The following is an 11,371-nucleotide window of genomic DNA, read 5'->3' as shown; positions in this document are numbered from 1 at the left end:
TATACAGAGTGAAGTAAGCCAGAAAGATAATGACCATTACAGTATACTAACACATATATATGGAATTTAGAAAGATGGTAACGATAACCCTATATGCAAAACAGAAAGAGACACAGATGTACAGAACAGACTTTTGGACTCTGTGGGAGAAGGCGAGGGTGGGATGTTTCGAGAGAACATCATCAAAACATGTATATTATCTATGGTGAAACAGATCACCAGCCCAGGTTGGATGCATGAGACAAGTGCTCAGGCCTGGTTCACTGGGAAGACCCAGAGGGATCGGCTGGAGAGGGAAGGTGGGAGGGGGGATCGGGATGGGGAATACATGTAAATCCATGGCTGATTCATGTCAATGTATGACAAAAACCACTACAATATTGTAAAGAAATTAGCCTCCAACTAATAAAAATAGAAATACATAAGAAAAAAAAATTCCAACATATGGAGGCTAAACAACATGCTTCTGAATAACCAACAAATCACAGAAGAAAGCAAAATCTGCATAGAAATGAATGAAAATGAAAACACAGCAACCCAAAACCTGATAAGAAAGCTGTGGTACATATACACAATAGAATATTACTCAGACATTAAAAGGTATGCATTTGAATCAGTTCTAAAGAGGCGGATGAAACTGGAGCCTATTATACAGAGTGAAGTAAGTTAGAAAGAAAAACACCAATACAGTATACTAACACATATATATGGAGTTTAGAAAGATGGTAATGATGACCCTATGTGCAAGACAGCAAAAGAGACACAGATGTACAGAACAGTCTTTTGGACTCTGTGGGAGAAGGTGAGGGTAGGATGATTTGAGACAGCAGCATTGAAACGTGTATATTATCATATGTGAAACAGATCGCCAGTCCAGGTTCAATTCATGAGACGGAGTGCTCAGGGCTGGTGCACTGGGACAACCCTGAGGGGTGGGATGGGGAGGGTGGTGGGTGGGGATTTCAGGATGCGGAACACATGTACACCCATGGCTGATTCACATCAATGTATGGCAAAAACCACTACAATATTGTAAAGTAATTAGCCTCCAATTAAAGTAAATACATTTTAAAAAGTAAAAATAAAAAAATAAACCTGGCTGAGTGCAAAGCAATGCAGTTTGCCTGAGGCCCACAATAGAGCAGATGCTGCCACCTCCAACCATCAGATTCTGCATCCATTGGTACCTCTCTCTTGATTCATGCCCAATGTAACGTTGCTGGCTACCTGACTTGCTTTCATTTCTAATTTGTTCATCTCTCTCTTCATCTTTGCTAAGAAACAGGATCATTTCTTTCATAATTTGTTCCTTTTCACAAGAATATAGTGGCTTCAATTCTTGCATCCAGAGAGGATTTCTCATTCCCCATGCTCCCTTCTGGTTCACAACCTTCTGACTTTCTGAACTCCTTTGCTTTCAGGAGCTCATAACTTCCATGAGGCTTGGGAGAGACAGTCTGAAGAGAAGTATTCCTTTTCTCCTCCTTTCTTCTTCTTTCTTCTCCAGCAAGGGCTTGGGTTACTAGTGGGAGAGAAATCTCTCACTTTAAAAATGTAAATATTGGCACTTTATGCATACAGGAATTCAGTTTCAAACTGTATATGAATTATCTCTTCTAGTAACAAAAACTTTATGGGGTAGGTACTGTTTCATAAGTGAGAGAACAACAAGTGTAGAGAGGTAAAATAAATTTTAAAGTACAATATTTGGTGTTTGTTAGCTCAGTAATTCCAATCCTGTTCTGACTCTAAGACTGAAAACTCTTTAATACTTTTCACTGAGCTTTTGGTTTCCAATTAGGGATTGAGATGGTTTGGGACTAAGTTGTTATTTAATATAATTCAATTCCTATCTCTGGTTAATCCCCATTATACTGAGAACCCAGACGATTTCCTTTTCTTTAGGCCTTGAAAGTTGAAGTATTTAGTTTTTTTCTTTGAGGTGTTGATTTTAGTCCTATACTACTTTGTCCTAAAGTTTTAAAATCTGGCCTAAACGGAGAATTGGCAAATGTACTCAGGGAAGGAAATAAAAAATAATTCAAGTTTTTTTTAAAAAGAGTATTTTTTTCCTCTGGAATTTTAGTTAGCTTAGTCCGATTGTTCCCAGAGATCAAAGGTCTTTAAAAACGTGACTTTTGTATGTTACCTGCTTTTTAGGTGTTTTGCCATGGGAGCACTGATATCTCATGACCTATTATATCTTTTTTACTCAAGAGAGATGCGTGTAACCTAGTCTTTAATGATATTTTTAATTGGAGTTTCTTACCACAACTACTCATTTAGCTGCTGCAATTGATCAATTATAGTGGCCACCCTCAAATTCTGAAGAGTTCATGAAAATATAGCTAATTAAAACTACTTTTGGTGAGACTGTTACTTAGTCTCCATCATTATATTAATACTATTTTTTTCCCTTTATTTGAGGCATATAAGAGGCACATAAAAGGAAAGTCTATGAAAAATAAACAAAGATTTGTGACAAAACTGAATTCAATTATGTTAACTTTCAGAGTTACTGAGAATCCTGAACTGAGCTACAGAAGTTTCTTCCATTATTCTATTAACCTTGCTCTTGGGGATAAAAGACAAAGAAAGGGGGGATTTACTTCAAAATTTGGAGCTTATTTAGGAACCACATTCACAGTGAAAATGGTTGTTATATTTTGAGTTGTATATCAGATGAGTTTTCTCTGGGTTCTTTTAATGGCTTTACTTGGAAATTATTTACATACCATAAAAATTAATCCATTTTTAGGTTGTGTTTCAGTGATTTTTAGTGACTTATAGAGTTGTGTAATCATCACCATAATTCAGTTTTAGAACAAATTTGTCAGCTCCAGAGTTCCTTAAGGCTGATGATGCTTAATCCCTGTTCCCCACACCCCATACCCAGGTTTACTTCTATTTATTTCCACACTAAGCTACTTTCTGCATCTGTTGAGTTGTCTCTTCTGGACTTTGCAGTTCATGCCTGTTGTAGCATGTATTTTGTTTATTTTGTTTATTTATATCCCCAAAGAATATATCATTGTATGAATAGGCCACATTTTGTCTATTCACCGGGTGATAGACATTTGAATTAGCTCCACTTCTGACTGTTATAAGTAATGATGCTATGAACAATCATGCACAAGTATTTGAAAGGATCTGTATTTAGATATCTAAAAGAGGGAATGCCAACTCCTTTCCAAAGAGACTGTACCATTTCCAGCCCTTCTATATGTGAGTATTCCCATTTATTCACAGCTTTACAAGTACCTTTTGAATGTGGTTTTTATCATTTTTATAATAACAGAGTTATGGGAACTTTCCTCATGGTCCAGTGGTTAAGACTCTGCACCTTCCACTGCAGAGGGGTGCAGGTTCAATCCCTGGTTGGAGAACTAATTTCTCACATGCCCCACTGTGCAGTAAAAAAACAACCAAAAACCTTGCAGATGCATTTTCCTAACAGAATAGCAGAATTTCTCTGATAACTGAGTAAGTGTTGCATGTGCTCATTAGTCATTTGTATGTTTTGTCATAAATGTCTATTTAAATCTTTTGCCCATTTGTTAATTGGGTTGCTTATGTTCTTACTATTGAATGTAATCATCTGGCTTTGTGTTTTTTTTAATCAATACATGATTTGCAAATATTCTCTTAGTCTGTATCTCATCTTCCCATTTTCTTAACCATGTCTTTTGAAGGGCAAATTTTTTGAAATTTGTAGAGGTCCAAATTATCCATTTTTAATTTTATGGACCTTGCCTTTTCTGTCTTAAGAAATTCTCGCCTATCATAAGGCCAAGAAAATTCTTCCCAGGTTTATTTCATGGTTTTATCATTTTAGCTCTTGAATTAGGATCTATTCATTCTGAAGTAGTTTCTGTGTTTGTGATAAAGGTCTAAATTCATCTTTCTGAGGTGGATCTAAGTTTCAGAGCACCATTTGTTAAGACTTTCCTTTCTCTCATTGAATTACCTTGGCAGCTATGCAGGGAATAAATTCAGCATAAGTACAAAAGTTTATTTCTAAAGTCTCAATTCTATTCCATTTACATATATGTCTACCTTTACACTTGTACTGTACTATCTTTATTACTGTTCTTTTATATAAAGGTTTGAATTCAGAATCCAGTTAGGAAGAGTATGTTTTCCTACTTCGCTGCTATTCTTCAAAGCTTAAAAAAAAAAAAAAAAAAAAAAACTATTCTAGGTTCTGCTTATTTGCATAAACATTTTGGTATAAATGTTAACAACAATAGTAATTTTTTCAGTCCCATGAACATGGAATGCTTCTTTTATTTAGGTTTTCTTTAATTTTCTTCAACAATGCTATGGTTTTGTGTGTATGTCTTGCATTTCTCTTTTTAAAGTTGTACCCCCCCAAAAAAAAAAAAATAAAGTTGTACCCAATTGTTTTAGTACTTTTGCTGATACTGTGAATGGTTATTTTTGTTGGATTGTTTATTGCTTGTATGGAGGCATGCAGCTGATTTTTGTGTACTGATTTTCTTTTCTGGTGAGAACGTCTAGTAACATCTTGAACAGAAGTTGTTGAGAGTGAACATCATCACTTTGTTCCTACACTTGGAAGCATTCAGTTTTTCATCATTATGCTTACCAGTAGATTTTTTTAAAGATGCTTTTTATCAGGTTGAGGAAGTTCCCTTCTATTCCAAATTTGGTGAGAGTTTTGTTTGTTTTTGTTAATCATTAATGGGTGTTGGATTTTGTCACATGCTTTTGTATTGCATCAATTGAGGTGTTCATGTGGCATTTCTCCTTTATTCTATTAGCATAATGTATTATATTGGTTGATTTTCACACACTTAACCAACATTTCATTTCTGGAATAAATTTCAGTGAGTTTTAAATTTATAATCCTTTTTGTTTGCTGCTGGATTCATTTGATAGCAATTGTTTAAGGATTTTGTGTCTTTAATTACTAGGGACATTGGTTTATAATTTCATTTCTTATACTGTCTTTGTCTAGCTTTGATAACAGAGTAATATCGCACTCAGAGAATGACTTGGATAAAGTTCCATCTTCTTTATTTCCCCAAAGAATGTGGAAATTCTTCTCTAAATGTCTAATATGGCAACAAGGATGCCATATTGGACTAAGCTTTTCTTTGAGGGAAAAGTTGCTTAATTGCTAATTAAGTTTATGTGTTAAAGTCTTGATTCTTTTACCTACATATGCCCCCTACACTGGTTTATTTGTTTCTTATTGTTATTATTGGCTATTTTTTGTTTGGTGACATGCTTTGACTAATTCGAATCTTCTTTCCTGCAATGATCATTGATATCCCTTGTGTTTATTTATTTATTTTTAATTCTCATTTTTATTTGTAAGTCTGGCTTCCTAGGTGCCAACCCTGGGTCAGCCTGGCTTAATGATAAGGCAGTAAGTGTCATAAGTTGTACGTGAACACCTTGAGTTAGTAAGGTTTCTACCTTTTTGCTGAGGTATATGTGGGTTGGTGTGTACATTCAAAGTTAAGACAGTTTACAAATATTCCATAGTTTTTACTTCCTTCTAGCACAGGACATCACATTCACAAGGGAAAAGCTGATAGTTAGAGACTGCTCAGTCTTTCCTGTGTGTGCATATGCCCGTATCTATGTGTCCAAACTCCCAAACTCCAAGGAATATATGGTTGATTACCAAAGTCCACTATGGCTGTCTCATTCTTTAGATTTTTCTGTTAGGTTTCTGGCTGTTCTGTTGCTTAACCAGCCAGTATCACAGCTGGAATACTGACCTTCCCTGAATGGTTGTGACCACTGAGATTATGACTGTTTGTTTTCAACAAGGCCACCAACCATGGGGCTTTTTCAAGCTTTATTCCAAATCGGGTCAGCTCCCTCAAATCAGTAAGTTTTATGGAACCTTCAAGTTAAAAAATTTTCCAGAAGGAATGGATCATCACCATGTTAAAATGCTACTGAATCATTTACTGTTACTGAGATTCAATAGTTTTCTTAAAGAAATACTTCACAATTTGTCCTAAGCCTTTTGCCAATTTCCAGATGCATGAAATGGTTTCTTTTTTGATAATTGTGCCTAGTGTTGCCATTTCTTTGAGGGAGAGAATTTTCTGAGGTCCTCATTCTGATATTTGGAAGTTTTGCCTCCCTTCTCTGAGCTTTTGAAGTGTATGCTTTTATCAACAAATCAGCCCTAAAAACTGAAAGAAAACTCACCCTGAGTATCCTTGAGGATTCCCTGCTATCAGCCCATATCAGTATAAAGAGTCAATGTTTATTACATTCATCGGTTTGAGTGTGCCATCTAGTTCCTGGGGGCAAAGAATATATGTGCTATAATGACTGCAATCAAATAAGGATTATTTACAATTCTCATTAAGAAACTCAAGGACTAAGAATTGCACAAATGAGGACTAAGCTACAGTGACTTGCAGAATTGAAATTCAAACAACCCTAGTGTGTAACGTTCATCAGTTCAGTTCGGTTCAGTTGCTCAGTTGTGTCCAACTCTTTGTGACCCCGTGAACTGCAGCATGGCAGGCTTCCCTGCCTATCACCAACTCCTGGAACTTGCTCAAACTCATTTCCATTGAGTCAGTGATGCCATCTAGCCATCTCATCCTCTGTCATCCCCTTCTCCTCTTGCCTTCAATCTTTCCCAGCATCTGGGTCTTTTCCAATGAGCTAGTTGTTCGCATCAGGTGGCCAGAGTACTGGAATTTCAGCTTCAACATCAGTGCTTCCAAGGAATATTCAGGACTAACTTCTTTTATCATGGACTGGTTGGATCTCCTTGCAGTCCAGGGGACTCTCAAGAGTCTTCTCCAACACCACAGTTCAAGATCATCAATTCTTCTGTGCTCAGCTTTCTTTATAATCCAACTCTCGCATCCATACATGACTACGGGAAAAACCATAGCTTTGACTAGATGGACTTTTGTTGGTAAAATAATGTTTCTGCTTTTTAATATGCTGTCTAGGTTGGTCATAGCTTTTATTCCAAGGAGCAAGTGTCTTTTAATTTCATGGCTGCAGTCACCATCTACAGTGATTTTGGAGCCCAAGAAAATAAAGTCAGTCACTGTTTCCATTGTTTCCCCTTCTATTTGCCATGAAGTGATGGGTCTGGGTGCCATGAACTTAGTTTTCTGAATGTTGAGTTTTAAGCCAACTTTATCGCACTCCTCTTTCACCTTCATCAAGAGGCTCTTTAGTTCTTCTTCGTTTTCTGCCAGCAATCTTGATTCCAGCTTGTGCTTCCTCCAGTCCAGCATTTTTCATGATGTGCTCTGCATATAAGTTAAATAAGCAGGGTGACAATATACAGCCTTGATGTATTCCTTTCCTGATTTGAAACCAGTCTGTTGTTCCAAGTCTGGTTCTAACTGTTGCTTATTGACCTGCATACAGATTTCTCAGGAGGCAGGTAAGGTGATCTGGTATTCCTATCTCTTTAAGAATAATGTTCACACTAGTCAACAATATGGAACATGCCAGCAAAAGAGATGAATAATGTGTGGTGAATTACATTAGCTGTAATCATTTTCAGGAAAAACACAGTGATGTATAGCACAGGGAACTCTACTTAGTATTCTGTAATAACTTACAGGGGAAAAGAATTCTATAAAAAAGAGTGGATACATGTACATGTATAACTGATTTCACTTTGCTGTACATGTGAAACTAACACAGCATTGTAAATCAACTATATGCTAATAAAAAAATTTTAAAAAGGGCAGTGATGTAGAACCTTTGTTGGTAACTGTTTTATACATTTGTGATCCTGTGATCTTGTTAGGAGGATATGATAAAGACAATCAAATTATTTATTTTCATTGAATAAGTATTTACTGGCTGCTCACTCTGTTCCAGACCCAGAGGTCACATGGGAACAAAAAACTGGTCCCTGTCTTCAAGGAAATTGAAACCTACACCTAAATTTATTATGTAGTCATTGAAATGACTATAAATATATAGTGAGAGAATGTGACAAGTGGGAAACTTAAGTGATAATTAAGCTATCAAATTATGACATCCTAAATTTTTTTTGGTAATAAAATTTGGACACACAATTTTGCAGTTGTGCTTAGAACTGATTCCCAAGGATTCTTGCTTTAGAATAGTGGGAAAGTGAATGTCCTTCAATCGTATCCGACTCTTTGCAACCACATGAACTATAGCCTTCCAGGCTCCTCTGTCCATGGGATTTCCCTGGCAAATCTACTGGACTGATTTGCCATTTCCTTCTCCAGGGGATCTTCCCAACCCAGGGGTTGAACCCAGGTCTCCTACACTGCAGGAGGATGCTTTACTATGTGAGCCACCAGGGAAATCCTAGAATACTGTACCTGGCCTTAAAGTTTATTTTAATTCCCAATGTTTTACAACTGTGGAAACTGAAACCTAGATAGATTAAATAACCTGCCATACAATTAGTAATTCATAGAACTGCAATTAGACACCAGGGCTCCTCTTCACATGAAGCCTAAGTAGTTCTTATCTTTTAATACTACATAATCCCAGGTCCTGAACATTCACAGCTCAGCCTCATATCAGTTGTCTGACTGATAGGTAGTCTCTGGACACTGCGCTTTTAATGGTGACATTGACAATAACTAAATCATTGAAGTGTGTTGAATAATAAATATAATGGGCTTTAGTTTTGTATAACTACATAACACATTATCACAAGCCTATGGTTTAAAATAGCACCCATTTATTATCTCAGAGTTCTGTAGACAAAAGGTCCAGCATGATGTCTGGGTCCTTTGTTTAAAATCACCAAGGCTAAAATCAAAGAGTTGGCCAAATTATATTTCTTTTTGAATACTCAGGGGGGGGGGGAGGGTGGGAAACCCACTTCCAAGTGCATTCAGGTTGTTTGAAGAATTTAGTTAGTTGTGGTTGCAAAACTGAGCACCCTGTTTACTTGACAAGTAGCCCCTTCATCTTCTAGCAAGCCATGGCCTCTTGAATCCCTCCTGTTCTTCAAATCTTGCTGACTTTCCTTTCACCTTCCTCTTCTGCCCCACAGGTTCACTGGATCACATTGAGCGCAAATGAATAAGCCAGGATAGTCTCCCAACTTTAATTAAGGTCGGCTAATTAGTAACCTTAATTATATCTGCAAAGTCCTTTTTTGCCATGGAAGGCAAACACATGCATAGTTGTACAGAATGGCAGAACTTCTTGAGAGAAGATTCATAATGCTGCCTATCCCAGAATGTTGATTTGATTTAAGCCCCATAGCAAGGGCTCATCAATTTCTATGAGGATGATAGAAATACTAAGCTACCCCTTTGTTCACTTGTCCTCTGCCTTTTAAAGGGTGGTTAGAGAAGAAAATGGGGACAATCTCCTTCTTAAGCAAACTGTCTTTCTCTCCATTTAAAACCTTTGAACCTTGGAGTAAAGGCAGCTATGAAGGCAGTAAATGCTGTGTGGAAAAATTAGTCCTGAGGACCACTTCCAGAAGGAACCTTGAAACTAAGAGTGGCATGTCCTCCTTTAATGGTGGACCATAGTGACTTTTTTTTCGGTCCAGGCTGCACAGCATGCATGCTGTATCTTAGTTCACCAACCAGGGATCGAACCTGTGCCCCCAGAAGTAAAAGCACATTCTTAACCACTGGATGGCCAGAGAAGTCCCCCTTAGGGATTCTGTAACATGGACTTCAGTGAAGGATTGCTTTGCAATAAAGAATACACAAAAAAGAAGTACTTAAATGAAAAGTGGGCAACTAGTCAGATATGTGCAGTCTAACCAATGGAAAACAATGGGCTTGTGTGCTCAGAGGACCAGTAATATTATCAATAATCTGGACTATTGCCCAAGTATTACACCTCATACAATACAGTCCACACTCCCAAGTGAGAACTGGGCCTCTCACCTGCACCCTGAATTCGTATCAATGAGAAAGAATCCAGGAGTCCGGGGGCATGCCAAGAAGTTGGGTAAAAATGGTAATATAGAATACTAGGTTGTCTTTTATTATTTTAGTATAAAGTACAAAAAATTGGTAATTCTATAATTATAAGTAAGTCTATGAACTTATAGAAAGTTTTAGAAATAAGGTATTATCTCACCACTGTGACTTAAGTGTCCATTCAAAATATTAACTAAAGGCAAAATGAAAGAAAGGGTTTAAGATTCAAATTGTTCCAGAACTGGTCAGATGCAATATTTCAAGGCTGGTTCTGGTGTCCTTTTGACATGTCTCCAAGATTGTTTGTATACCTCCTTTCTTTCTGGCATAATAAGATGATCCAAATTCATTTTCATTTTCTTTGCCCCATCTCTGTAATCAGTTATTTCTCCTGATTTCCGTAAATAGAGATTGGTATTGAGAAAACAAAATCTTGGTTTTATTTGCTCACTGCTCTGACTTCTCATAGCTTTTTATGTCCCCCAGCAGACAGACATAGGAAATATAAAATGGTACAGTCTGAGATGATATGAAATAATGTGCTCCCACTTACCTCAAGGGACATAGAAAGAAAAGATGAAGTGATTATTGGAAGTGAAGAAGAGAAACCAGTTACTACATCACAACTATATAGGACTTTGTAAATTCTTTCTTCCATTTTGCCTTTAGTTAATACTTTGAACAGATAATTATGGTACCATCCAAAACCTTAGAAAGCTAAGATTTCAGTAAGCTTTGGAAAGTTCCATGGAAAAAAAGATTACTTATTCTTACTTGCTACATGAACCATATTATTGTTTGGTATAGAAATGAGACAACTAAAACAATGCTTTTGATCACTGATGTAGCACTATTTTTTTTAAAACTTGTGTTACTGCAGACTAATCTAGAAAGAATGGGGGAAAGATCTTAGAGCATCTCAAAAGACACATAAAGTATTTAGTTTGATGAAAATTCATGTTATACATTCAGAAATTCTTGACTGAGATATTAATTTTAATAACAATTCTTTTATCATTGATTTTTATCTTTAAGGCTATGCCACTCTTACAAAATGGATTAGTGTTTAGTTTACAAACATTGTAAGAAACCAGATAGATGGAACATTTAGAAGCTTAACTCCCCCTCAGATTAAACTTTAACTCATACCAGTGAAGATTTGTACATTGAAAGGATTAAAAATCTCCTCTAGGATCAAATACTGGGTTTAGTTGAAACCTAAGAATCATTATTGAAGAGCCGCTTATGCAGGTTAGCTAACAGAAGAATGAGTGAAATCTCCAAAGAGATGCTAGCACAGATCTGAGACAAATGTTAATTATGTAGAATATAGAAAAGATGGGCTGAATCTTCTGTAACATCTAATAAAAAAATAAAGAGGGGTGAAATGCATCATTTAAGTGATGAACAAATCTGGGCACTTTGAAAAATGGACTTAAATACTCAGTGAGTTTATAAGGCTTTTT

This window comes from Odocoileus virginianus, chromosome 19 (genome assembly GCF_023699985.2).
Source record: "Odocoileus virginianus isolate 20LAN1187 ecotype Illinois chromosome 19, Ovbor_1.2, whole genome shotgun sequence".
Lineage (NCBI taxonomy): Eukaryota > Metazoa > Chordata > Mammalia > Artiodactyla > Cervidae > Odocoileus > Odocoileus virginianus.
The sequence above is the reverse complement of the archived record's forward strand: the minus strand, read 5'-3'. Positions refer to the sequence as shown.